At 40.0% G+C, this 26,923-nt stretch overlaps 1 protein-coding gene across 2 annotated transcripts in view; it reads left to right on the top strand.

Moving 5' to 3' along the window:
• Positions 1–26,541, top strand: part of SH3GL2 (SH3 domain containing GRB2 like 2, endophilin A1) — a 680,775-nt gene extending 654,234 nt beyond the window's left edge. For both annotated transcript variants that reach the window (XR_013829292.1, XR_013829293.1), the window contains one exon: positions 26,481–26,541. The gene's annotated coding sequence lies outside the window, so the exon portion shown is untranslated. The remainder of the gene's footprint in view (positions 1–26,480) is intronic.
• The last annotated feature ends 382 nt before the right edge of the window (positions 26,542–26,923 follow it).

Raw genomic sequence — 26,923 nt, 5'->3', positions numbered from 1 at the left:
TATAGTTTTAGAACTTTCTTAAGTTAAAACCAAGTTGTGTTTATGTATCTATCTTGCACATGTTTTTTCTGGATAGATATCTCCCTGATCATGTCTTCTTTACCCACATCGCCAGCAGCTAACACTTTTAAGGCTGGGTATGCTAAGTTTAGGGAATAATGAACATGAGAAGGCTCTAGGTTTGTGTTATTTGCATTTCAAGATGAGTTACTTGCAATTTTTAACACAATTAGGGGCCTCCAGTGCTAAAGCTGGTGTGCTACCATGGGGTCTGGCTACTAAGATGAACCATAGCTTCTGCTGTGCTGTTCTACCTATGGGAAACCAACTTTGAAAACAAGTGTTCTTGTATTATAAGTGTTCTCAAAATACCTGGATGAGAGGGGCTTCCCTGGTGGTGCGGTGGTTGAGAGTCCGCCTGCCGATGCAGGGGACGCGGGTTCGTGCCCCAGTCCGGGAAGATCCCACATGCCGCGGAGCAGCTGGGCCCGTGAGCCATGGCCGCTGAGCCTGTGCGTCTGGAGCCTGTGCTCTGCAATGGGAGAGGCCACAACAGTGAGAGGCCCGCGTACCACACACACACACAAAAAATACCTGGATGAGAAAGGAAGCACTGTAGAGACACAGCAAGCCAGTTCTAGGAGTCCTGGAGAAAAAAGGAGGGTGGAGTTGTGCTTTTTGTAGCATATTTATTAACTCATGCTGGAGCACTAGCATTCCAATGAGATTATTTAGTTTAAAGTAGATCTTATCTGGAGTGGTTAAATTGTCAAGACCTAAATAACATTGCCTTGAATGGATTGTACCATAGCCATGAGCCTCTTATATGTCCCCATTGACTATGGGTGTGTGAGTAGCTGAGAGTACATGTGTGTATATGTGCATATCTAGGAAGACTAAGAAGACATTGATGAGAAAACGTCTGGATACATGGATCCTACTCTGATGTCTGTCACTAAAGAGCTATGAGACCTTGGGGGAAATCATCTCACGTGTCTGAATCTCATTTCTTTCCCTTGGAATAAAAAGGGCAGAATACGATGCTCTAACATTTTATGGTCTTGTGACCAACCGACTCACTGATTGATTCAGCAAACCTTGGACTTTATAATATTTTCATTCTAAATGCAATGTTGAAGGGCAAACTTTCATCAGCCTGGTTTACGTGTTCAGTATTGAGGCAGCGTATTCTATTCCATAAGTCAGTATTAGATTCTCTCCTTCCCCTCCCAAGGCAGCAGAGGGAGCACTGGGGTGGTGTATACACCTGATTCTACAAGGTCCCCAATACCTTAAAACAGAACAAATGACATCGCTTGTCAGAAGATTTTTTAAAAAATCAAGAGTGTTTTCCTTTGTGGTGCAGGAAAGCTTCCCAAGTAAGTGATAGAGAGCAGAGTTGAAGAAAAAGGAAGCCAACTTTCTTCTGTTATAGTCCATCCTCTTCTAATTTTCCTATTCTGAAAAATCCCTTGCAAATCCACAGAAGAGTTTTCAAATCACTCTAGATGAGAATCCTCCCAAAACAAGTTCCATCCAACTTTAAGGTGGCCAGGAAGTGATGAATTAAGGTACTAAATATATGCTACGTTACATAACCCTTGTACAAAATGGTAAAAATGGCCATCCTATGTGATTGCCGTGTGTGTAATACTTTAATCTTATAAACTTCATGAGTCAGTACAAGCTATACACATGAAATCACAGTTTTTCCCACTGATACTGGGCTAGTGAAGTTTGAAATTTGAATTCTTCATTAAGAAATTTCAAAAATATATCCTGCATTTCTTCCCCTAAACTGAAATCTGATTCCTCCTTATTGGTTTCTTATGATAATCGGCCAATCACAAAAGGTCATATCTTTGTCTTCAGAGACTTATGGAAATATTAGAAGCTCTGGGAGTTAGGGGATGCTAATGATCTCACTTCCAAACAGGTCAAATAAAAGTATACAATATTTTGAGCCAAGGATTGTAATTGAGAGAAATAGCTAAGTGACATTCACCCAGTCAAGTACAAACTATTTACTAGGTATATTCTTTGTATAAGGCACTGGACCGGATGATACAAAGCTCAATCAAACCCTGTCCCTCCCTACTTGGCTACTTGAAGTAGCCGGCTACAGGCAACACAGTGGCACCCGGCAACCCAGCTACACAGGTGTGGCTGACCCGTCCTCTAGGTAGCTCTCCATCTCCAGGTTGGTGGCCTTCTCCTGGTGGAGGTACCTCTCACTGGATTGGAGAAGTACTTCTTGACCGTGCGTTGTTGGCAAATTCTTCACGACAGCTGCCCAGCTGCATCTTCACCCGTCAGACATCCCCGTTGACCTCTGTCACTGTCACTTTCTCCAGCAGGTGTTCATGAGCAAGGAGCCACTACTACTTCAAACTTAGGAGATTGGCCAGATGCTACATCCCCACAAATGGCTGTGCAGCTGTAGGCAAGGGTTTTAACCTTTCTGAGTAGCCGTCTTCTACTTAGAAAAGAGGATAATTGTATTTCTCAGGGCTTTGGCCAGGTTTAAATGAAACAATGCATTGATGTCACCCAGCATGACTCCTGAAGAGTGAGCAAACTCAATAAATAGCTCACTTTGTTGTGCAGAGGACACAGAGGACAATTCCTATAGCTATAGGACCAAGGGCTCCAGGCTTTTTCTCCTGCCTGTAATGTCTTCCACAGTTGAGTTATAGAATGAATCTGAAGAGGACTGTTGCTTTTATTCCCTGCTCCACACACACAACTTGCTGGATCCATGAGGACATCGGATGCCAAGCATCGCCCATGTTTCCATCCCCCACTGTGATTTCTTCAGGTTTCTTGCTGTCATTGTCTTTGCTGCCAAAGGACAAAGAAAAAGTGAGCGGTCAGGAAACAGTGAAATTGAGCTAGGCTCTTTCACCCTAATGACATGCTCTGTTTTCTTTAAAACTTAACAAAAAACAAAACCTCTCTTGCCTATAGCTCCCCTTACCCATCTTTGATCTTCATGGACGGTGCATGTTCGAAGTCCCCACTGTAGAAGCTGAAGGGTAGGCTTAAGTGAGGGTTTTGGACCTCTGGTGTCTAAGCTGAAGTGTGTCTGGAAGGATGAGTGTGGTCCTTAGAATAGACCTTTTGTGTTATGTTCTCTCTGGACTGGAACTGCAGTGATCTCCATGGCAAGGGCAAACCCATGGTGAAATGTTGGGATGGCCGCATTATAGAAAGTAACGCTTCTCCCTCTTCTAGACTGCAACTAGAGTTAGGGTGTTGTTTTATGACAGAGTCCAGCCCTCACGCTAGCAGATGGCTAGAGTTGTTTTCTGCCTCACTTGCTGCTGACACAACCATAATCCGGGGTGTTAACAAATGACCCAGCCCTAGTTACACTTCCCTTGCAATGGTTCTTTATATAACCTTGAGAAGCAGGTTGGGTCCTCAAGCGTGGTTCTGAGCAACGGTATTCATCACAGTTTTTGTTTGGTGGGGAGCTGAGCGGGGACAGGGGGAGGAAGTACTAAGTTAGAAGCCAAGCTGGTAATGTTTGTGAGGTTGCATGCACATTTATCTTGGCTATGTTAAAAAAAAATAACAAACTGGTGTGACTTGCTTTTGGTTCATCTTGACTCAACAGGTATATTTTTATGTGAAAGGTTTATTTTTTTCCCCCATGATTTGAAGAGTGAATGACTTCCCAAACATAGCCAGGAATGCAGTCAAAAGAAAGGCATGACTCGAGAGGAAGAGGAGAGGATTGAGGATTGGGAATTATGGGTTGTGTTTAGTCTCACTATTGATTTAACCTCTGAGCAAGTTACTTAACCTCTTGTTCTCAAGAACTCTTCTCCACCTCTTGTATAATAGTTCTTGACTAACAGATGTTTTAACAACATTAAAAGAAAAATTGGCAAGGCGATCGGCTGACTTCAAATCGATTGGCCCTGTCCACAAGCACAGCTCAGAGCCATCAGACCTTAAAAGTAATGACATGACAGGACTCAGAGCTGATGCTGGTGTTTTCCAACTTTCTCTGTAAAATCTTTGCTGATTTGTAGTACGTTATGTTTCCCTCTCAGCAAATCATGAGCATCAGGAGTGTGTTTCTATGTCTTGCTAGGTGTCCCATCTTCCTCAGACTCCTATGAGGCAAACAATAATAGAGAAGATTTCACGAGTGGCCTTCTACATGCCAAGTGCCCCTCTAATAGTGTTACATTTAGTGATCCCTCCCAGCCTCATAAACAACTTACAAAGTAGGTGTGGCCGAGGAAACTGAGACACAGAGAAGAGAAATGACTTGCCAAAGTTCCTCAGCTAGCGAGAGATAGAGCTAGGGTTTGAAACAAGAAAGTGTGGGATCTCTACACTCATCTACAACACTGTACTGCCTCTCTAAAAAGAGAGTGGCCTTCAACAGGAAACCACAGCAGGGTCACATCACAAAGCCAGCCTCCTAACAAGTGACCAAGGGCATGTGCATGTGTTATAGCTAGTATATAAAAGTGTGAAAACCTACAGACTTCAGCATGAGGTAGGCATGAGTTCAAATCCTACCCCAGCCGGTTTTTATCCTAATCTTTCTGAGCATCAGTCTTCTGATCTATAAAATTGGGTGAGTAATGTTACCTTTTTGGTATGATTTTGAAGATTAAATGAGCTAGGGTGCATGAAGCATTAGTTTGGGTTCTGGAGTCCAGGAGAACTCAGTAAATAGTAGATGGGGTGGGAATGATGGTGGTCTGTAGGGGGCAGTCTCACTTCAACCTTGGCTGGACAGCACTGAGCCTGGATAAAGTAGGACTGATTGGAGTTGGGATCAGAAGTTTTAACCACCACCCCGTCTCCGCTGCCATCGAGGAGAATGGAGCTAGAGCCACAAGGATGCACTCATCATTGTAATACTCACATTTGGCGTGTTCCCTGTAAGCAGTGTGCTCAGAGGGACCCCCTGGGGGCCCCTGAAGCAAGTTTCCTTCTCCTTCACTTAGCAATTACATATGAGCTTGGGTCAGCTGGCTCTAATGGAAGGATTTTAAAGAGCAGGTTTGCAGCTTCTCTCCAACCTGAGTCCATCTTCCTTTCCCACAGTCAGTAACTTTCACTTTATTTTTTATGGCGGTGGAAGGGGGTAAGGGCTGGGGAAGGGGGAGGCAATGTTGCTTAGCAGCGAATCTCAGAGCTGCCATGCGCCTTTGTGTTTTTCCAAGCCCGGCTTTTTGTCGCTCGGTCCGATGGAATCATACTGGCGTTCTCCCTTGTCCAAAGCCCATGGGTCAAGTGGAGGCGTGTGCATGCTTCATAAAAGAGTCCCTGTTCCCGCCTGGAGGATGCTTGCCGCTGGGTTTGTTTAACGGACACTTCATGCTGCAAATTCTCCAGTGCAAATCACCTTTTGTTTCTTTTATCCCTGGCAATAACGAAGGGCTGAACTGGAGCTTCAATAATTCTTTCAATGAATCCATGAAGCAGACTCTTTCATTATGGATGTTAGAGGAATGAAAATAATCCGCACAAAGCCACATTTCATTCACAAAGTTTTAAAAGAAGTGAGGGAACTGCCAATGAGGGAACAGTTAATTTTGTTTCTGGAGGAAAATGGGGAAGGGCAGATGAAATATGTTTCAGGACTTTCAAAAAGATTTCTGGTGGGAACATTCAACAACGGAGTAAAACATTCCCTGGGGAAAGACTGTTATTTGGGTGTGTGTTCTTCCTGCCTTTGAGAGCTAGAACTTACGACAGAGACAGATTTTGAGAATGGCATTTCTGTAAAGGCTGTGGAAGCCACTTAGCATGTCATAATATTGTCTGTTTCTTTATGGCTGAACCTATGCAAAGTTGGCTATTTAAACCATCTTTCACCTGTTTCAATGCCCCTTTCCTCCTTCCTACTGTTTTCTTACTCCCAGTGTGCTTTCTCATTATTTACTTTTGTTTTTAGTTGAATTAAAAACGAATTTTTGTTGATTATCTATTTTATATATAGTAGTGTGTACAAAATAGATAACCAACAAGGACCTACTGTAGAGCACAGGGAACTATACTCCATATTTTGTAATAACCTATAAGGGAAAAGAATGTGAGAAAAATAGATACATATGTATGTATAACTGAATCATACCTAAAACTAACACAGCATTGTAAGTCAACTATGCTTCTAGTTTTAAAACTCTAAAAACAAAAACAAAACAACAACAGAAACGAATCCTTGCCAACTTATGAGTTTTTTTTAGAAGCAAGGAATTTGAAAACTTTCTCTTAAATGAAAGACTTAAGACTTACGAGGATGAAATGCCTGGCCTGGATTGGTACCTCAGCATCTTTCATTTAGTCAGTGCTCCTTTCACGATACCAGACTGAGGATGTTCTGTTTGATTAAAAACGATGGGACTTTGGTGGTGTTACAGGGAAATGAACTCTGACTCAGTGTCATGATGAAGATATCCCTCCCTGCTAACATCTGGAGCTGTCAGCAGGCTGCCTCAGGAAGTAGCAAACCCATAGGTAGGTAGTAGAGTCCCCACAAAGGCTGTGAGAGCTGCTGTTTGAGTTGGGGAGGAGAGGAGCCTCATTCCAGCTGAGGGTCTGCAATGCTATGTATGCTATTTAGGTGTAACCTGGGAATTCTAACTAAAGAAGTGAAATGACTCTCAGTGGTATATGTGTGTGTTAAAAGTGGACTGCTGAAGACAGAAAAGACTTCAGAAGCCAAAAGAAAGAAACCATAAAGGTATAGTAACAACAGGAACTGAACCTTCTTGAATAATACTCCATAGGTACTAAACACCTGTGACCACCATTTGTTCTTAGTTCTCCAAGGACCATGTAGTGGTTGACTTCAGTCAATTACTACATCTACTGAGCCTCAGTTTCTTTGTAAAAGGCTCATGTTGACAGCTCCTAATACTTTACAAACTCAAAGGCATTTTTATCGTCATGTTAGTTTTATTTATTAATCCATCACTAAGCACATATAACCTAAAGATTCCATTCATTCTTCTGACATTAAATTGCACTATTAGGGTGCTAGAACAATTGGATGTCCATATGTAAAAAAAAAAAAAAACAAAAAACGACCCCAGACACAGACCATACATCTTTCGCAAAAATTAACTCAAAAATGAATCATGGGCCTAAATGTAAAATACAGAAGTATACAACTTCTAGATTAAAACATACAAGAAAATCTATGTGACCTTGTATTTGGTAATGAGTTTTTAGATAAAACACAAAAAGCATAATCCATGAAAGAGAAAGTTGATAAGCTGACCTTTATTAAAGTTAAAAGCTTCAGCTCTGCAAAAGAAACTCCTAAGAAGAAGCAACCTAAATGTCCATCGACAGAGGAATGGGTATAAAGAAGATGTGGTGTGCATATATATATATACACACACATACATAATAGAACATTAGCCATAAAAAAGAATGAAATAGTGCCATTTGCAGCAACATGGATGGGCCTAGAGATTATCATACTAAGTGAAGTACGTCAGACAAAGAGACAAATATCGTATGATATCACTTATATGTGGAATCTAAAAATAAAGATACAAATGAACTTATTTACAAAACAGTCCCACAGTCATAGAAAACAAACTTATGGTTACCAAAGGGGAAAGGGGTAGGGAGGGATAAATTAGGAGGTTGAGATTAACATATACACACTACTATATAGATAACCAACACAGGGAATATAATTCCCTGTGCTACATAGTAATGTGTGCGTGTGTGTGTGTGTATATATATATATATATATATATATATATATATATATATATATATATATATCTGAATCACTGTGCTGTACACCTGAAACTAACACAATATTGTAAATCAGCTACACTTCAATTAAAAAAATGGCCACAAACAAATGGGCAAAACATTTGCAAAACACATATCTGATAAACGACTTATGGGCAAGAGCTCTGAATAGACAACTCACCAAAGAAGATATGCAGAAGGAAATAAGCATATGAAAAGGTATTCAACATTATCTGTCATTGGAAAAAGATGCGTTAAAACCAGTGCCACCGCTACACACCTGTTAGAATGACTGAAATCCCCAAACCTGACAGTACCAATTGCTGAGGAGGAAGCAAAGCAACAGGAACTCATTCATTCAAGTGGGAATGAGAACTATTACAGCAATTTGAAAGATCGACTATGTGGCAGTTTCTTTCAAAGCTAAATAGAGCCTTACTGTATGACCCAGCAACCATGCTCCTAGGTATTTACCCAATCTATTTGAAAATGTACATCTACATTTGAAAACCCTGCAGGTGAATGTTGAAAGCAACTTTATCCATGATCATCAAAAGTTGGAAGCCACTAATCTGGTGTATGGAATTAGGTGAATGGAGAACTATACAGCAATAAGAAGAAATGAGCTTTCGAGTCATGCAAAAACATTGATGAATCGCAAATGCATGTTGCTAAGAGAAAGAAGCCAACGTGAAAAGACTACATATTGTATGATTCCAATTTCGTGACATTCTCCAAAAGGCAAAACTATAAAGACAGTAGACAGATTAGTGGTTGCCAGGGGTTTAGGAGGACAGAGGAGGGTTTAATGGTGAAGCACAGGGGTATTTTAAGGTGGTGTGTTCTATACGATACTTTAACGATAGGTACATTATATGAAGAACAAATATTTTTTAAGCACACGCCATCTGCAAAGCGTCTGCTCAAAAACTATTTGTTGAATGTTTTGGTCTTCAGTGAGCTTGGTAGTGTGCCCTTATAAAGAAGATATGGGATTCAAGGGTTTAGTAGATTTTCATTTTATAGTCTCCATATGCTTCTATATTATTGAAAACAATTTTTAAGAATGTATTTATATGTTATATATATTAAACACAAAATTTATTATGTAGCTTTTAATGGTGATAAAGCACATTCATTCTATTCCACGTTTCTAAGTGATTAACACCTCCCTATTCCCCTTTCTCCTTTTAGATTCTCTTTGAGGGTAAGGATCTTATCTTTGAATTATTTACAGCTTTTAGCACAGTGTTCTTCATGTACTTAGGTGCTCAGGAATATTTATTTAAGTAAATATTATGCCTTAATTTCTAAGAAAACATAGTCCTGGTTTCAAATCTCAGCTCTACTATTGGGCAATGTATGTAACCTCTCTGAAACAGTTTCATCAACTATTGAATAAAAATAATAGTGCTTAATTTGACTTATGAGAATTTGAAAAGACTCTTAGAATGTTTAGACCAATTCCTAATATGTTAGGAATCCAATAAATGGTCTTGAAGAAAGTAATGACTACAGATTGGTAAAAAGAGATTGTATTTCAATTAATCAGGAAAAAAAAGGCTGAGTAACCAGAACAAGAAAGATGGTAGGTGGTATGGTGAGGAGGTGGGATGGCTCATCATTCAGCACCTATTGGCCATGATCTTGCTTTCTAGCATCCCATTGGTTGCTTAGGACCAAGTTTCAGCTGGTCTATCTGCATTATTGTAGAATGGCTGTAATTGTTGGGAAATACCTCTTCGTAGGTGTTGTTGACATTGGCGATAATACCCAAGGAGTAGATGTGCTTGACCTTCTATTCATCTTATTTTCACAGCCACCCAGCAAGTGGAGTAGGACTTTTTATAGACTCTTGCACACAGATTGGAGGCTCAGTGCTATTTGTTGATTGATCCATTCCTGAGATTGTTCCAAAAGACCAAGACAACCTAAGAAATTGTTATTTAGACACTCTTCCATTCATCAGTTGAACTTCAGGGATTCACATTAGCAAGCTCGGAAGTGAACATGAATGGTTTGTAGTCCTCAGAGCACATGTCATTATACTTTGAGAGAACATTCTATTCCACTATTTTCTACAGATCCAAGGCATGGAGCTTGTATCTTCATGTAGCAGATATCACTGTGTTTTGGGCATTTTGACATTTTGTTACTACTACAACTTAAGGAAATAGAAATCAAAACCAATGAAGTACACCTACCTACTATGGTATGTACCTATCATTCTCTTTCTCCTACTAGACTGTAAGATCGTGAAGGCCAGGGACCATATTTATTTTTGTGTCCACCCCCTCCAGCACCTAGCGCAGAACTTACAACATAGCAGAAGCTAAATCAATATTTGTTGAAATAAAATAAGGTAATAAAGGTCCAAAAGCTCCTTCACAAATGTAAAGGAGGCTTAAAAACCTTAGAAATGTAATAATGTTTTAACAGTGGAAAACATGACAAACTTTTAGAGTTTAAAAAATATAGTTTTGGAAGTGAACAGAGTGGACTGTTTGAAACCAAAGGGAAAACTCACATTTTTTTTTTCATGTTTACATAGTATAAACAAATGGAACATCCTATTTTCGGTGTGAATTTGAAAAAGAATGTTTATTTAACATTCAGTCACCTACACTTCACTGACAGAAAAAGAAAAGATTAATAGGGTACAGGAATTTATTTGGTATCTATAAAACAGAAATGTCTCTTAAAGTCAAGATCACATACTAAAGTTGAGTCAAATGGGAATCTGCAAAAATATAATTAAAATATGCAACATTTATAAAGAGTAAGCAAAATATGAAAGCATCCATGAGTTGTGTCTAGGAAAGACAAGAAGGACAAATCATAACACTTCAAGGAATCTTACCTTTAATAATAAATAAATGTTGATTTTATTTTATTTAGTTTTTGCTTTTCCCAGGGTATTGATAACGGTTGATGATTAGGTTCCAGGCAATGAGGCTGTAAAAATTAAATGAGCAGGACCCTCAAATGACTCAGTGGCTAATCCTTCATTATTATCCATTTTGTAATGGGTGATACATTTAACACATTTAGTAATATGCTCGGGAGGCACATTTAAATGCAAGAGTTTGGTGAAGCAATTTGAAAAACATGAAAATATTTTTATTAGTGATAAATTTGCTTAAATTCCAGTTGATCAAGTGGAAGACAGGGTCTAGCTCTACATGCAATATGTGTTTACATTATAGTTTTTTTTTCTCATCTACTCCCACTTTAGTATTTGTTTTGACTTTTAGCACTCCACGAGGAAGTTTTTAAAGAGCAGTGGGAAATTTTAAGTGTCTTGTGCTGTAGACAAATAGATTGTGGACTGATGCAACCAAAGTTTGGAGACTAGCTTCTCTGGGCCAGGATACTCTACTAGGTGAGGACCTTGAAATGAACCAGACTCTTCTCTCAGGGATCTCATCGTCTGGTGTGGAGACAAACTTGTAAAGGTAGAATTGAGTTCAGTAAGAGTGAACCGGTAGACTTCTATAGATGGGCACGCAAAGCAGATGGAACTGAAAGTGTGTAGGCATAGAGGAGAGCAGCTGATGATCATAGTGTATCTGGACAGCCACAAGCCATTCAGTGTTGCTGGAACATTAAAAGCAAAGAAAGAAAGAGTTGGAGAAGAGGGTGCGGGGGCAAGTAGAGGACCAAAAAAAAAAGGTTTTGGGGGCCTTTAAAAAGAGATTGGGTTATAATCTGTAGAATCTTGCTACTGGAAATGTGGTTGCCGGACCCCAGCATCAGCATCACCAGGGTAAATGTTTCCACCAACATTTCCAAATGTTCTATGTCTCCTATTATAAAGGAGGTGGGGAATGACAGTGGAAATAATGGAAATAATTTTAGCTAATTAACCCACAGACTCTCAGAGTTAGAAAGACTCTCAGAATTCATCTAAATGCTTTCTTCAGATCCTGAGTGAAAGCTTACAGTGTCAGAGTCTTTATTACCTACTAAGTAGCCAATTTCATTATCAAGACACCGTATTTAATTGTTTGAAAACTCTATTTTATCGGGATAAGTTATGGCTAAATTCCACTTTCTTGAAAGCAGATGTGCCAAATTTCTTTTCATTCAATTCAACAAATATTGTGCATTTACTAAGTTTAAGGTGTTGTTCGTGGCCTTCCAGGATGATCAGTAGGTCAGGGTCTCTGACCTTGATATCTTCACAGAGGTAAGACAAGTTCCCAAATGACCACAAGAGAGATGAAAATATGTGCCATTAGAGAAGTAATAATGTGCTGTGCTCTTTTTTGTTTAAAAATGAGGTGCCAGGACTCATATCTCAATAAATTATGACATGTGTCTCCTACACCCCCTCCCCAATGCTGTTTACATTGGAATGTCCACATGTTTTCCCAGCCAAGTGAGTCAGTGAAGATGGAAATACTAATTTATTTGACTGGACACACTCTGCTAGCTTATACTGTCAAAAAACTCCCTGGTTGTTGTAATGATACTACCAAACTCTGTATAGCACTTGAGTTTACAAATCACTTTTCATATGTTAGCTCATGTAATCATTGCAATGACTATGTAAGGTAAGTAGTAATGTTCTCTTCCATTTACATATGAGGGACCTAAGACTCAGTTTAAGCAATTTACCCAAATTATACAGCAGGGAAGTGGTGAGCTAAGACATCCAGGTCCTAAGACTCCAGATCTCAATTAGAAGAGCAGAACCTCTGTGGATGCAGTGGGGGAGAAATTATACATGCTTAGAGAGGGAAGATGCAGAGAAGAAGCAGTCTTTAAGGATTGATGCAATTTCAGTACAAGGAGATGGAAGGAAGGCATCCTAGGTAGAGGACGTGGCAAAGTTCAAATTATGGATACAGGAAGTGCAGGATGTGCTCATGTAAGAGCCATGGTTCCATGTATGGGTTTGGGAATCACCTGTCCAGAAGAGGTGGCTGACTCTCTAAGCACTAATAAAAATCCCAGGGCAAGAAAAAAAAGAGAGAAGAAAAGATGCCCATGAACATAGCCCTGGGACCGCCTGTGGTTAGTAGGTGAGAGGTGTAGAAGGAGATACCAAATGAGAAACCAAAGGAATGGCCAAAGAGTTAAGATCATTTGAAAGGATTATAGAAACCAAGGGAGGAAAGACTTTCAAGAGAGAGCATATGGTCATTACGGATGGTGACTGAGGACAGATGGGTGAAAGCCCAACCTTGATGAGCTTGGAGAGAGGAAAGCAGTGACTATAGAATTCAGAATTTAAGGAGCAGGTGGGTGAGAAGGAAATGAAGGTCAGGAATGGGGTGAGGAAGACCAAGGCAAGTAAGTTTCCTCTCTCGTGGAAGGGGCCCTTCAAGACTTAATGACAGTTCTCAAATCTTCTCCTTCCCTTTGTCAGGCAAAATGCCCTTAATTAATTCAACTGATTGTCATAAGCTTTCCAGACAGTCACGATCGTATTTTCCTTCTTTAGGAATTGTTGGCTTATGAGTTGTCCTTCTTAATGTTTGGGATCTAATAACTAACTCTGTACCCCATGTAAATGGTTAGTTGGACATGGAGTAGAAGGCAGCTCTCCTATGTTTTGTCTCCTACACTGTGTTTTTAACCACAGCCCCAATTTAAATTAACCACGTTTCACTGTTGATTGATTGAGCTTGCAGTCAGTTACGATTCCATGTCATCCACATCCTGTACTTGCCAGCTGTTGCGGGAGACAACCCAAACGGGAGAGGGACACTGGAGCCGTGGGGTGGAGAGGACACGGGACTGGCGTCCAGAAATCTACATTTTAGCCTGGACTTTGACACATGAAATCTATGTTCTTGGGAAAGTCAGTCGATTTCTCTCTGGGCTCCAGAGGGAGCTAGACGGGATGATTTCTAAGCCTCTTTCAAGCTCTAAAAATTCTGAAATTAGTAACCAAGAACAAAAGAAGATGTTCATTAATTTGCTACTCAGATATTTATAGAACTCAACTCTCTGCCAGACACTGCTGGATTTTAGAATGTAGTGGCGCACAGGACAGAGGTGGTTCTCATCCGCGGAGATTATAGTCTCACGGTGACATTTTGAGACTAAAAAGTACTTGGTCAAATGCAGGGAAGAATGAAAGGAGTCACATGAATATCAGTAGCTTCCATGACATACATGGCTTACTCTTGCCCTACCTTTCACTGGAGGCCTTTCAGGTCTTTGCAAGCCCTTCTTCTTCTCCTTTTGGGATGTTTTCATGAGGTGGACCTACAAATAAGTCCTGTTAGTACCTCTCCTGTTCCAGCCCTCATGGTGATGTCCACTGCCAAGGCCTCTGTGCCTGGGATGCTTGGTGGAAGCACCGCATGGCTGCCTGCAGTGTTCACCGCTGATCCATTTCCTGCCACTACCCCCCTTTCCTCCTGGCTATCCCTGCCCCCTCTGCAGGTGCTTTTGTCTCCCCTGGTATAGCCATTGTCCTTGCTGGGCACTCTTGCTGGTCCGTATAACTGATACTCCGAGACTTGAGGGAGCCAGAGCTTCCACCTGGTGAAATGGGAAAGCAGACTTCTATGCTCTATTAGAGGAGTTTTTAGCTCCACGCCTTTTTTTTTGTTTTTTACTTAAAGACTCCCTCCACTGAGTGAAACCTGAGTCAGTACTCACTATGCTGAGTATAGAATTGTTCTTTATTTCTTTGATATCCAAGGCTCTGGGACTAGACCAAGCTGAGATGAACTCTCTCTCAAAAGGCTTCTCCATCCCTCACTGAGATAGACCCATCGTCTATCAGACATGCCTAGGTCTCACAATTTAGTGTCACGCTGGGATCTCTGCTACTCACACACACACACTTACACACACATATACATTCATGCCTAAATATGCATACATGTGCCTATCAAGTACTTTCATTTCCTTACAAAGAGCATACTTCTTTAAAAGGAGCCAAATATTTTTAATATAAAAGAATGATAAAGTCATAATAGACAACTATATTCAGAATTCCACTTCTCTTTCCCCAAGAAATACATGGACTGAATTTCAGAAATAACTTGGGAGTTGAGAGACAAAAACGTTTTGAGGAGCCAGCTGCCATCGGTGTGGAGTACATTGAGAAAGACAAAAATGGGTGAGGAAGAAAGAGTGGACATTTAAGAATGCTTGCTATGCGTTAAGTATAAACCTCCCCATTTCTTGTGTATTTTCTTGAGATACAGAGTAAATATTTGAAATTCTTTCAGTTACATATACAATATAAATACTGATATAAATTCTCCCGATTTTTTGCGTTTACATTTTTCAGAGACCGGGCCATGGGGTATGTGTTTGCTGTGGTGAGAGGGTATGGTGCACTCAAATATATCTGAGTTACACTAAGGATACCATTAAAGCACTGCGTTGAATATTTTTTTTTAATGGGGAATCAATTTGCATGGGTCCAAGCTATCCTATTTTTTCTTCTCTGTAATATAGCACATGTTGGTGAGACTTCTAGCCAGGGAAAAGAGAAACTTCTCAAGTTTGTGAAACAATAAAAGCTTACTTGCCCACAAAATAATTTAGTTTATTACCTTGATCTTTTTTGTCTGTAATTAAAGTCATGGAACCAACTGTGGGTATCTGCTGTACATCTGCATTTCAGGGTTAGGGTGAAGAATGCTAGAAAAGGAGTGAACTTGGAGCCAGGTAAAGACATTCTGGGTAAGGATCATGGATCAAAATCAGAGCTGTTTCTCATCCACCAGTTCTGATCATTATTTCTGTTTTGTAGAGAATTAACTGAGACTTCAGTGTAAAGAGAGCAGAGAGAAGTGTTCCCAGCATTTCTTTAGCATCATGGAGACTGGATGGCCTTTTTTTATACAGATAGGAGTGGTGAATTGGAAATATTACGTCCAGTCCAGTAGTACTTGGGTAAAAAGAAGAAAAGCCGTTTTTTTTTTTTTTTTTTGCGGTACGCGGGCTCTCACTGTTGCAGCCTCTCCCGTTGCAGAGCACAGGCTCCGGACGCGCAGGCTCAGCGCCCATGGCTCACGGTCCCAGCCGCTCCGCGGCATGTGGGATGTTCCCAGACCGGGGCACGAACCCCCGTCCCCTGCATCGGCAGGCGGACTCTCAACCACTGCACCACCAGGGAAGCCCAGAAAAGCTGTTTTAGTTTAGGTCCAGAGCAGATACCAACACAGGATGAGGAAGCAAGAGATTTATTGGTGAAAAAGGTGAAGAAGGCAGAGGAGCTCAGAAAAGCCATCAGTCTGTAACTTGGACTCTCCTTAGTGAAGGAGAAACAAGACCCATAGTTTCGATAGGAAGAGTCTCAGACCATAGTGCAATGCTAAGAAAGGTTTGGCCAGACAGTGGGGTGTCTTTGAGCAGAGGTCACCTGTCAGACGGGCTCTGCATCTCTCAGGAGTGGACTTGCTTTGGTATCTCTGCTGTGCTCAGTCACTGGCTGGGAGCACCAGTGGGCAACAAGGATGTGAATTCAGAGGACAGCATCTGGGGTCGTCTGTCCATTAAGCTCTGCAGCAAGGGATCTGAGTGGCACATCTTTATGGCCTCAAAAGAGCTAATGTAAATAGTAAGCAAGGGGGAAGAAAGACACTCCTGCCCTAATTAATATCTTCATCTTGGTTCAGAATACGAATGGTACCCTGACTTCATATTCCTCTTAGCTAAGCAACTCTCTTTAGAAAAACCTGGGTAATAAGGTTGATCTATATAAACATTTGCTAAGTAAACAATGAAAACAGTTGATTTCTACCACTGCATGTGTACACAGTCATCTTCTTCCCTTTTTTTCTTAAAATTCTCCTCTAGCTGCTCAACTCTCTCCCTGAATTCTTGGCGTGAGTGAGGGTTTCATTTTACATGTCAGATTTAATGCATACACACACACAGGTGCACAACTTGAAGACTATGCGTTTCTCTGTGTCATTAGGAGATGTGATAATAAAGTGTCCATTCACCTAGGAGCAGAGCACAGCACAGAGGATTCCACCTCTTCTGTTTCACGTGTTCTTTCATTATTTAAGTGTAGATCTGAGTCACAGCTCTTATCAGTGTTCTGAAGCCTAGTGTCTTTTGAATTCTGGAAATTGTACTCTGTTCCCCTTTTGATAGGAATGGAGTAGGATGGTCTTAAAATGTTTGAGAAAAATCAGGGAGGAGAGAGTTGGCTTTATATTTCGGGGAAGTTATTTAAGTTTCTTGAGTTACTTGGCTGTTTTTCCATCTTACATATGCCAAAGGCGATGTCTCAAAACCCACATATTTTCTCTTCCCTATACTTATGAACGCGATTTATTTCCTCATCTGAAAAGATAAGAGCTTGGTGAAGATGGTCTTTAAGTTCTTCTTAGCACCTTCATTTCAGCAACCATGTTTCTGACAAGTGATGGAAATGCCGCAGCTTAGCTATAGATCAAGCCCATATTACACACAGTACATACCCTCTGATGGAATTCCTGGTGTTACCTTTTCTTTACTTTTTCTTTACCCACTAGTACTGTGAGGGTAAACTTCTCTACTTGTTCGTTTGTTTTACTTATTTTTTTGTAAAGGAATCCTTGTCTCGTCAAGGTAGATATCCATCTACCTTAAAGATAAAGTAGATTATTTTTTAAGCATAACTTTTTCCCCCCCTCCTGTAAAGGTTTGCTAGGGTAATAGAATTTCTTTTCATTGACATTCTGGGACAGATCTTTAAATTCAACTACATCTGGTCACCTTGTCTCAAACCGTATTATAGCTCTTTCTCTAAATCAGACCTGAACTAAGTAGGAACATCTGTACCAAGAATTATGAGGCCCAGCTGAACATTTTGGACCAGCATGTCCCATCTCACTTCTTTCTGCTTTAACCTTTTAGCAATTATCTTTACAATCCTTAGAAATAATAATTAAAGTTGGTAGAAGAACAAACAGAATCCTAAAATGGATTTCAGCTCCAAACACCAGGTATATATAAATGTCAGTGGCTTAAATATGGTTATAAGAATGTTTTTATTAACTCCCCCCACACCGGTCTTCTTGAGATCATGTTTAGCCTTTGCTTCAGGGAGTCTAACGCTGCTAATCAGCTTGCATAGTTGGCAGCCTTTAACTGGGACACCTGAAGGTACTTTAAGACTTGATTTTCCCAGACAAACTGGCTGTAGAAGTAGGTATGAGTATAGGTCTAGGGGCATTGTGAAGTCTCTGTCTACAAAGACTTAGTCACTCGCCAACACAGCCACTGAAAATACTTTCAAAGTTAAGCAGATGGTTTTCTAAGTGGACCCTTGAAAGTGGATTCTTCAGTGACACTGCCTCCCCGCTCTCTGTACAAATCTGTGAATGTGTGCAGACAGAATTGCTGATTCTCAGGCATTATAAGCTGGTTGAGCCTCGTCTGGTGGGTGACTATGAGTTTGGAGACATTTATAAATATTTTGGTGCATATTCTCATATACCTCTGAAATACTTCTCCTTCTGCATTTTAATGAGGAAATGTCTTTCGTGAGATTATATGCTGATAATGTTTTCCTGTCTTTTACAATTGAATTACTCTTCACTTATTTCCCCATCTTACTATATTTGAATATTCCAATCAGGAATGAGGTTATTGGGATTAATGGAAAGGGACCACTGAGAGTAGATTGGATTTTTTTTTCCATAGCGTTTGAGTCCATTAGAATAGCCAGAGACAGGTTGTCAAGTGATTGATTTCCTTCCAGAAATCAGGGACCCTTGTTCCTTGCCAAATAGAATTTACTCATATCAGGCAAACTCAGTTTGTTACCAAATGTCAGGATCTTTAATCAAGTTGAAAAGATCTACACTTTTATTTCAAATCTACTTCTTAGTTGATTTAATCCCGAAATTTCATCTGGGGCTATTTGCATTTTTGGCCTAAGCTAAATATATCAATATTTTAAGGGCTAGTGATAGGATATTCATCCTTTGGCTCAGTTTCCTTCAAACCAGAAGTTACTTATACTTTCACATTGGGAACAGATTTTCTCTTTCTTCCCTTGGCCACTGGGTAGCTTTGATTTTGGGGATCAGATGGTAATGATATTGGGTGGCAGGGCTACATTGGGGACCTTTGATTGAGTCCATGTAAGGTCTCATTATTTCTCCCTGTTACTTAGCAGCAACTCTCAGAACTGGAGCTGGAGACTTTTTTGGCTCCAAGAAAACTTTCTATTCAATATTCAGTAAACACTGAGTGTCCCCCTTGTGCCAGGAACTCATGACCCTGACCGAATCATTTCACTACCCACTGGTATTTAAATATAGGTGCGTATTCAGATAACACAGTGGCCAGTTACTTAAGTTGTTTAAATTATTATTCTAATCCGATCAGAATTTACAGCTTCACTATCTTAATTCTTAGTAAAGTATGAACCAGAATATGGGCATAAATATACTTTGCAAAATCCTTTTGGTAGGAAAAAAAAATGTAACAGTGTGGTTTTCAGTGCTGTACTTTATAAGTAATACTGTAACCTAAATCCTACCCATGGGACAAAAGCTTGGCTGCATTTACGTTTTCACAGAAAAACTAAATGAAGAAAGAAGAACAATAAAATGATAATGTGAGGGCATGTTTGTATGTTTAAACTTCTGTTATTTCTACATCCCTTTCTCTGAGCCTGGAAGGAAATGGCTGCCTCTCCTGGAGTTATAAGAACATTATAGCCGCTTAAAAGCTCTGGTCTTTATCCACTACCATCATCAACATTACAGTTTCTATAGAGATGATGACTCTTCCTTAATGATGTAGAAGTCCAAAATGTGAACCAGTTGCTCTGAATTGTAACTTTCCAAATTGTAGTCACAACTCACAAAGCAAACTTGTAAGAAGTAGGAAATTCTAAGGCGGGGGTGGGGTTATCTTTTCTTACAACAAAATGTGCACGAGTGAACAGGCAAGTCAGAATACTAACCGGTATTCTCTGGATCCACTGAAAGGCAGGTCAAGCCAAGGAGGACGTCTGATGCCAGGTTGTGACGGGTGCAAGCTTGAAGTAGAAGACGAAAGTTATCATAGACATAGTTTCTGACTGTGTCCAAAAGCCAAATGCAAGAACTTTTCTTATTATTCAGTGACTTTTGTTTTAAGCTACCTTTATCTTCTTTTTCCCTCTAATGGGGTAGAGAAGACAGAGTTATTTGAAAACTCCCTTGTTTCCTGTATTTACCTGTGTCCCTCCCTAAAAGCTCTGTAAGGTATATAGAGACAACATACATCACAATAATAAGTTGCTTCCATGCTTTCCTGGATCTAATGAGATTCTCTTTTGGGAGCTGGTATTTCTACATTCCTGGATTCTCCAAGGAGTACTTTGGTGTGCCAACGGGCAGAAAGAGAGTCACTGTTTGAAGCAGGAAATCAGACTGCAATTGGAGAAGCAGTCTTCATCATACGGTACAAATTCTATCTAGCACATGGCAATCTTCATACTTCCTGAGGAGCAGTCCTTACGAGTCTAGAAATCCTATAGAAACAGATAGGTATCTTAGTAATGATGATTTGTTTCTTGCCCTATTCCTCTGGACGAATAACCGGGTTCGAATCTAGCAGAGACTTGAGTTTTTAAGAGACACTGTCTCTGGTCCTTAATCCTAACTTAGCCCCTGGCCACGTACGAAATTCTTCAACTTCTCACATTTCTGTTTTCCCATCTGTGAAACTAACACTGTTGAACCATAAAATGCCATGGGGTGCCAGTTTTGACGCATTTTTATGATATGCTAACTACCTTATAACCGCAAGGGGAGTTTTGACATATCAAATGTAAAGTAACCATATTTTCCAAACCCCAGATCAGGAAACCTGGTCTGACCATCAGAAATAGAATTTTTAAAGTCTTAGTTCTCCTGGAAATTTTCAAATTTCATTCAACGTTTAGTTGAATTCAGGGGCTGGGATTGATAGATCAATGAGCCATGTTCTCTGTTCTCAAGGGACTAAATATTTGTAATAAGTTGGATGTAGTGCTGTCATCAGTGTATTTTCATAGAAAACCAATAAAAGGAAGTCTAAAAATGATGAAAATCTGTTAAAGTTTGAGTTCTCCTTGTTGATATTTTCTGTTGGCATAAATGGACCATTGGAGATGGAACCATGTTCCATGTTAAATATCAGTGCTCCCAGGGTTCTTAGCTCTCAGATCTTCTCATTCTCCATACTTTCTCTTGGCACGCTCATCCATGCCAACCATCATCTACTCCCCACATGATGCCAACACTTCCATATCATCTCCAGACAAGTTTCTTTCCTAGGCACAGAACTCTGCTTTCTTTCCCCAAGGCACCTCGTTCTCCGCTTCTCTGGAATCAGATTCCTAATCTAACCCATATACTTGCTTCTCCTCCTCTGTTTTCTATCTTCTTGAAGGTGCTACTATCCACTCTGCTCTTCTGCTCAAATCCAGACTGAAAATATAGGCAGAACCTGAGACTTATCCCCTGCACTCAGTTGGCCAAATCTCATGATCATTTCCTTCCCCACCAGCTCCTTGGCTCTTCATAAATTCTCATCTGAACAACTGCAACGATCCGATACTGGTCACCTCATCTCTAGTCTTACCTCCTCAGGGTCACCTGCACACACTTCCAAACTCATAAGTCCAAGCAAGACACAGGCTGCTTAAGTCTATCAGTGGCCATGATTCATGATCTGGCCCCTGCCCACTGTACACGTTCTGTTCCCATCACTTGCTCTCACGTACCTCATGCTCCTGTCATGCTAGATGACTTAAAACATACCAAACAGAATTAGATATCTCAAGCCTCCATGCCTTTTCCCAGACTGTTCCCTCTTCCTGGAACAAGAATCTTCCCTTCCCCACTCCCATTCCCCTTGTTCAGCTAGTAAATTCCCACTCTTCCTCACTTTAAAATCTTTCCAATTCCTTCCCGGGGGAGGTAATTGCCCTTGCTCTATATTCTCATGGCATCCTTTGCTCACCTAGATTTTTCATTTTATTAATTAAGGTAGCTTAACTGCAGTAAGAAATAGTCTCTAAAATGGATAGTGGTTCAAACAGGGAAAATTGTTAATTTCTTTTTCTTTTTTTTACACTTTCCATTATTTATCGAATTATAGTTTATTTACAATACTATATTAGTTTTGGGTGTACTACATGGCAATTCAATACTTCCATAGACTATACTCCATTTAAAGTTACTATAAAATAATGGCTATATTTCTCCGAGCTGTACAAGACATCCTTATTGTTTGTTTATTTTACGTGTAGTGGTTTGTATCTCTTAGTCTCCTATCCCTGTTTTTCCCCCTCCTCTTCCCTCTCTACAGTATTAGGTAAGTGAACAGGTCATGGGGTGAGCTTCTTGCATGCAGTCATTCAGGGAACCAGCTAATGGAGCCTCTGTGACCTTTAACAGTGGACTCCAAGGTTTTCCTGAGGCTCTCTTCATTCCAAACAGACTTGAGGCAAAGAAGCCTGGAGGAGGGAAAGGGGGAGATTTTTATGGGCCAGGCCTGGTGGTATCACCCATCACTTCCACCAGCTAAAACTCAGTCTCAACCACCTTATCTGCAAAGGAAGCTTGGAAATGTACTCTAGGTGTGTGCCAGAGATGATGAGAAGATGGTGGCTTTTGGGAACATCTAGTCATCTCTGCCACATCCACGTACTCATTCGAATGGCTATGCCCTGAAAGGAAGAAATATGTGCTATAGTCAAATACGTGCTATAGTCATGGAGCTCCTGACACATGATAATACTTGAGTAAGTGTGTGTACACATGAATGAATGAAAGAATCAGTAAGATAAAGGACTACTCTGGATTTAAATAATAATTCTAAAATCAGCTTGAAATAGAAGTATAAGATTTATATGTTTATATACCTTTATATATTTATGTATCTCCTTCATTGTAATAGTGTTTGTAAAACACACAAAATATAATTATTATTGTCCATGGTTGATACATGCAGATATTCAAAACTAACTTAAAATTGACCAAATTAATTTGGGTAGTTTAATTTGTCTAATTAGTAATAGCAGTCATGGATAGAAATTAAATTAAAAACAGATATGCGCACGATATCTATAGGGGTAAAGTGGTTGTAATTACATTCATCTAACTTATATATTATTATCTGTTTCCAGGATTAAATTGAATTTTAGTTTAATGAAGACCTTCTGCCATGGTACATAAATAAAATCAAATACATAAAAGTATTTGATAAGTTGAGCATCTTGGTGAGAATTGTGTGACTTATAAAATGTCAACATTCTTGGGAAAAATAAACAGGCAGAAACTTTCTAAAACAAATACACAGTTAGGATTGAGAATTAAAATATAAATCGAATGCACAAGGTGTTTGCTGATTGCCCTTCATTTTTGTAGTGTTAGTGAATATTCTGTCTTTTTATCTGACAGCTCACTGTCTCTTTTAGAGGATACTTGAGTCATTTTTGTCTATTTCTTTAATCAGTTTAACAAAAAGAAACGTGTTTTCCACAGGCACAAAAGTTCTCACAAAGAAAGTGCACTGAAGTTCATTAGTCTTCTCTTCTGATTGTAGCTTTTAAAAACTATGGCATTGCATGACTAAAGATGACCACCATTTTGAATAATAGAGTTAGATTAAAAATAGCCTACAAGTTTTGGAGAAATAATTTGTAAAATATGAGTTCAGTAGTGATCAGCATACATTAGTCTTTTTGAAAACAAGAAAGTAAAAACACATCAATTCTAGGTTAGTTTAAATTTGGGTCTTGATCTTTTCCAGAAGGAGAGTTGCACGAGTGCAGCTAGTCCATATCTAGAACTTGAAGAGCTGTGAGTGGTCCTGAATACCAAGTTCATGAATTTGGAATGTACCCAGCAGGAGGTGGGGAATCCTGCAAGCTTCTGAGCAGGGAAGTTACATAGACAAGATGGGTTGTGATGTATATTTAACTGTAGACTCAAGGAATGGTTGACCCTGATGAGAAAAGAACTAAGAGAAATTAATTTTAAATGTAACAGGCATTAGGTTAGCTGGAAGGATACATTTCCAAGAATTAATCTTGCAATTCTACCTCTACTTGTATCATACTGGTTAATTCTTACAAAGCGGTGTGGGAGAGGAAATAAGATAACCTTTCATTGCACCCTGCCTCTTGATGATTCTATCGTATTTTTCTTACTGCCATAATGAATTACCACAGATTTGATGATTGAGAACAATACAGAAGTATTACCTCACAATTTCTGTAGGTCAGAAGTCTGGCAAGGCATGGCTGGATTCTCTGCTCATAGTCTCACTGGGCTAAAATCAAGGTGTTGGCCAAAGATGTATTTCTCTAGGGCAGGGGTCATCTTCCAAGCTCCTTCATGGTTGTAGAGCTCATTTTCTTCTCGTGCTTCCCACATGGCCCCCTCCATCTTCTAGCCAGTAATGGCGGGTCAAGTCCTTATCACCCTTGGAATCTCCCTGACTTCCTCTTCTGTCCTCAGTCCAGACCAAGCTCTGTTTTTAAGGCTTCCTATGATTACATTGGACCTGTCTGGAAAATCCAGGATACTAACCCTTTTTTGAAGTTAACAAATAAACTTAATTATATCTGCGAAGTCCCTTTGCCATGTTAAGCAATACATTCACAGAGATGACAGTAGGGAGTGAAGGGCCCAAGATTCTGTCCCCCACAATGATACTGACTGTACTGTATAACAACAGAGGCAGGAATAAAGACACAGACCTACTAGGGCATGGACTTGAGGATATGGGGAGGGGGAAGGGTAAGCTGTGACAAAGCGAGAAAGAGGCATGGACATATATACACTACCAAACGTAAGGTAGATAGCTAGTGGGAAGCAGCCGCATAGCACAGGGAGATCAGCTCGGTGCTTTGTGACCGCCTGGAGGGGTGGGATAGGGAGGGTGGGAGGGAGATGCAAGAGGGAGGAGATATGGGGATATATGTATACATATAGCTGATTCACTTTGTTATACAGCAGAAACTAACACACCATTGTAAAGCAATTATACTCCAATAAAGATGTAAAAAAAAAACAAAAAACAAAAACAGAGGCCATTTATATATACATTATAGAAAATTATACTATCCAAAAGACTACGGGTTTAAAATTATTTTAATTTATTATGAACTGTTGCAGACATTCAGGAAAGATATGATGAAATTAATATGATGAACACCCATATATTCCTTACCAATATTACCAATACCATAAAAAGGTATAAAATTCAAAATGTATAAAAGTTGAAAAGTTAAACTAATATGAAGATAATATGGAGATAATATAATACCTATTGTAGTATTCATTATAGATATTATAAATATGGTCAGAGAACTTCATGTGTGTTAAAAGCTTAGGTTTTTATTTGTTCCTTGAGCAGACTGTGCTTATGATGATAGTAATGGCTGTTATTTTTTTAATTTACATTGCTGTGCTTAATTTCTGCTGTACAGCACAGTGACACAGTTGCACATATATTCTTTTTTATATTCTTTACCATTATGGTTTATCACAGGATATTGAATCCAGTTCCCTGTGCTATACAGTAGGACCTTGTTGTTTATCCGTCCTATATATAATAGTTTGCATCTGCTAATCCCAAACTCCCAGTCCTTCCCTCCGTGACCCCCCCTCCCCCTTGGCAACCACGTGTCTGTTCTCTATATCTGTGAGTCTGTTTCTGTTTTGTAGATATGTTCATTTGTGTCACATTTAGATTCTACATATAAGTGATATCATATGATATTTGTCTTTCTCTGTCTGACTTACTTCCCTTGGTATGATAATCTCTAGTCCATCCATCCTGCTGCAAATGGCAATAATGGATGTTATTTATTGAATGCTTATTATATGCAAGTCACTATACGAAGTACTTAAGATGTATTATCTCCTATCTTCTCAGCGATCCAATAGTACTGTTATCTTTCCTGTTTTATGGTGAGTAAACTGAGGCTCAGAGAGGGAGGTGGTAGGAGGCCTGGGTGAAGAGATTATTCTTTGCATTTCTAGGATTTACTTAACAATTTGTTCTTCACCAGAGGAGGTTTGAGTAGCTCAGTGGCAAAATGAGACTGAACAGAAAAGGGTTTTAGATTCAGACCTGTATTTGAGTGCTGATTTCAACACTTACTAATTCCTGAAACCCTTTCACCTCCAGTTCCTCATTTGTAAAGCGTGGCTAATAACAGACACCTCCTGGGGCTGGTGCAAGATAACACGTGTAAAGAACCTGGTACGTGATAAGCTCTAGATAAAAATTCTCCAGTGCCTCCCTCTAGAGTAGCTCAAGTACATCTGGTTCTAAAGCCCTGGAATAACTCAGGAAGTCAGAGGCGGGTGCAGGCCAGCTCCTCCTTATCTGGTAGATGTGTAACAGGATGACAGGATCCCCCTAGAGGCTCAGATCCATGGGACCAGAGGCGGATCCCTGTGGGTCCAAGACCCCTATGTGATGCGTACACGTGGATATTCCAATGGAATACGTCTAGGAGCCTGACTACGCTGGACGCGGCCTCGAAGACAACTTATAATCACTGAATTTTGACATCGTACACCAGTCAATTAAGATGTACCAACTTAGCAGGAGACTTTCCTGGCATCCATCCAATGAGCCACATGCCAGAATGTTCTAGTGGCTCTCACATTAATATGTATTTCTGTGTGTCATTTTTGATTGCTCTAATCAGACTTGAAATGAATCCAAGAGGTTTCTACAACTCTGAGACGTTACTTCCTCAGTGCCCCCTCCCTCCAGGCTCAGTCTGAAGGCCTAATTCGGCTCTCTTATCTCTCTAGGTATGTGGAGACCAAAGCCAAGGGGCTGTTTTCCTGCGGGAATTTACACTGATTCGAAGAGAGAGCCTTCATGAAGATTTCCTGTCTGACCTCTTGAATAGTCACAAAACTGAAGACCCGGTACAGTGCCTCTTCTATTTATTCTTAGAAACACAGAAGTTCAGTTGCTAATTCTGCCTGTGGTGGTGGTTGGTTTTAGCAAATCTGAAGAGGTTTGGATAGTATTTTCTCGTATCTATTAGCAGGGCAGGGAAGCAGAGTGATAGGGCAGTGGACAGACTGTATGGGGCAACTTTCTAACTTTTCCTGTGTCTGGAGACCTTCAGACATTCTACTCGAGGGGTGAAGTTTGTTTGGGGCAGCATGTGGAGAATTCACATTAAAATAACTGATGTTTTGCCAGCGAGTCTGAATGTGAAATGGTAATGATTTAAATGAGTGAA

The sequence above is a fragment of the Stenella coeruleoalba genome, assembly GCF_951394435.1.
Source record: "Stenella coeruleoalba genome assembly, chromosome: 7".
Taxonomy (NCBI): Eukaryota; Metazoa; Chordata; class Mammalia; order Artiodactyla; family Delphinidae; genus Stenella; species Stenella coeruleoalba.
The sequence above is the reverse complement of the archived record's forward strand: the minus strand, read 5'-3'. Positions and strand labels throughout refer to the sequence as shown.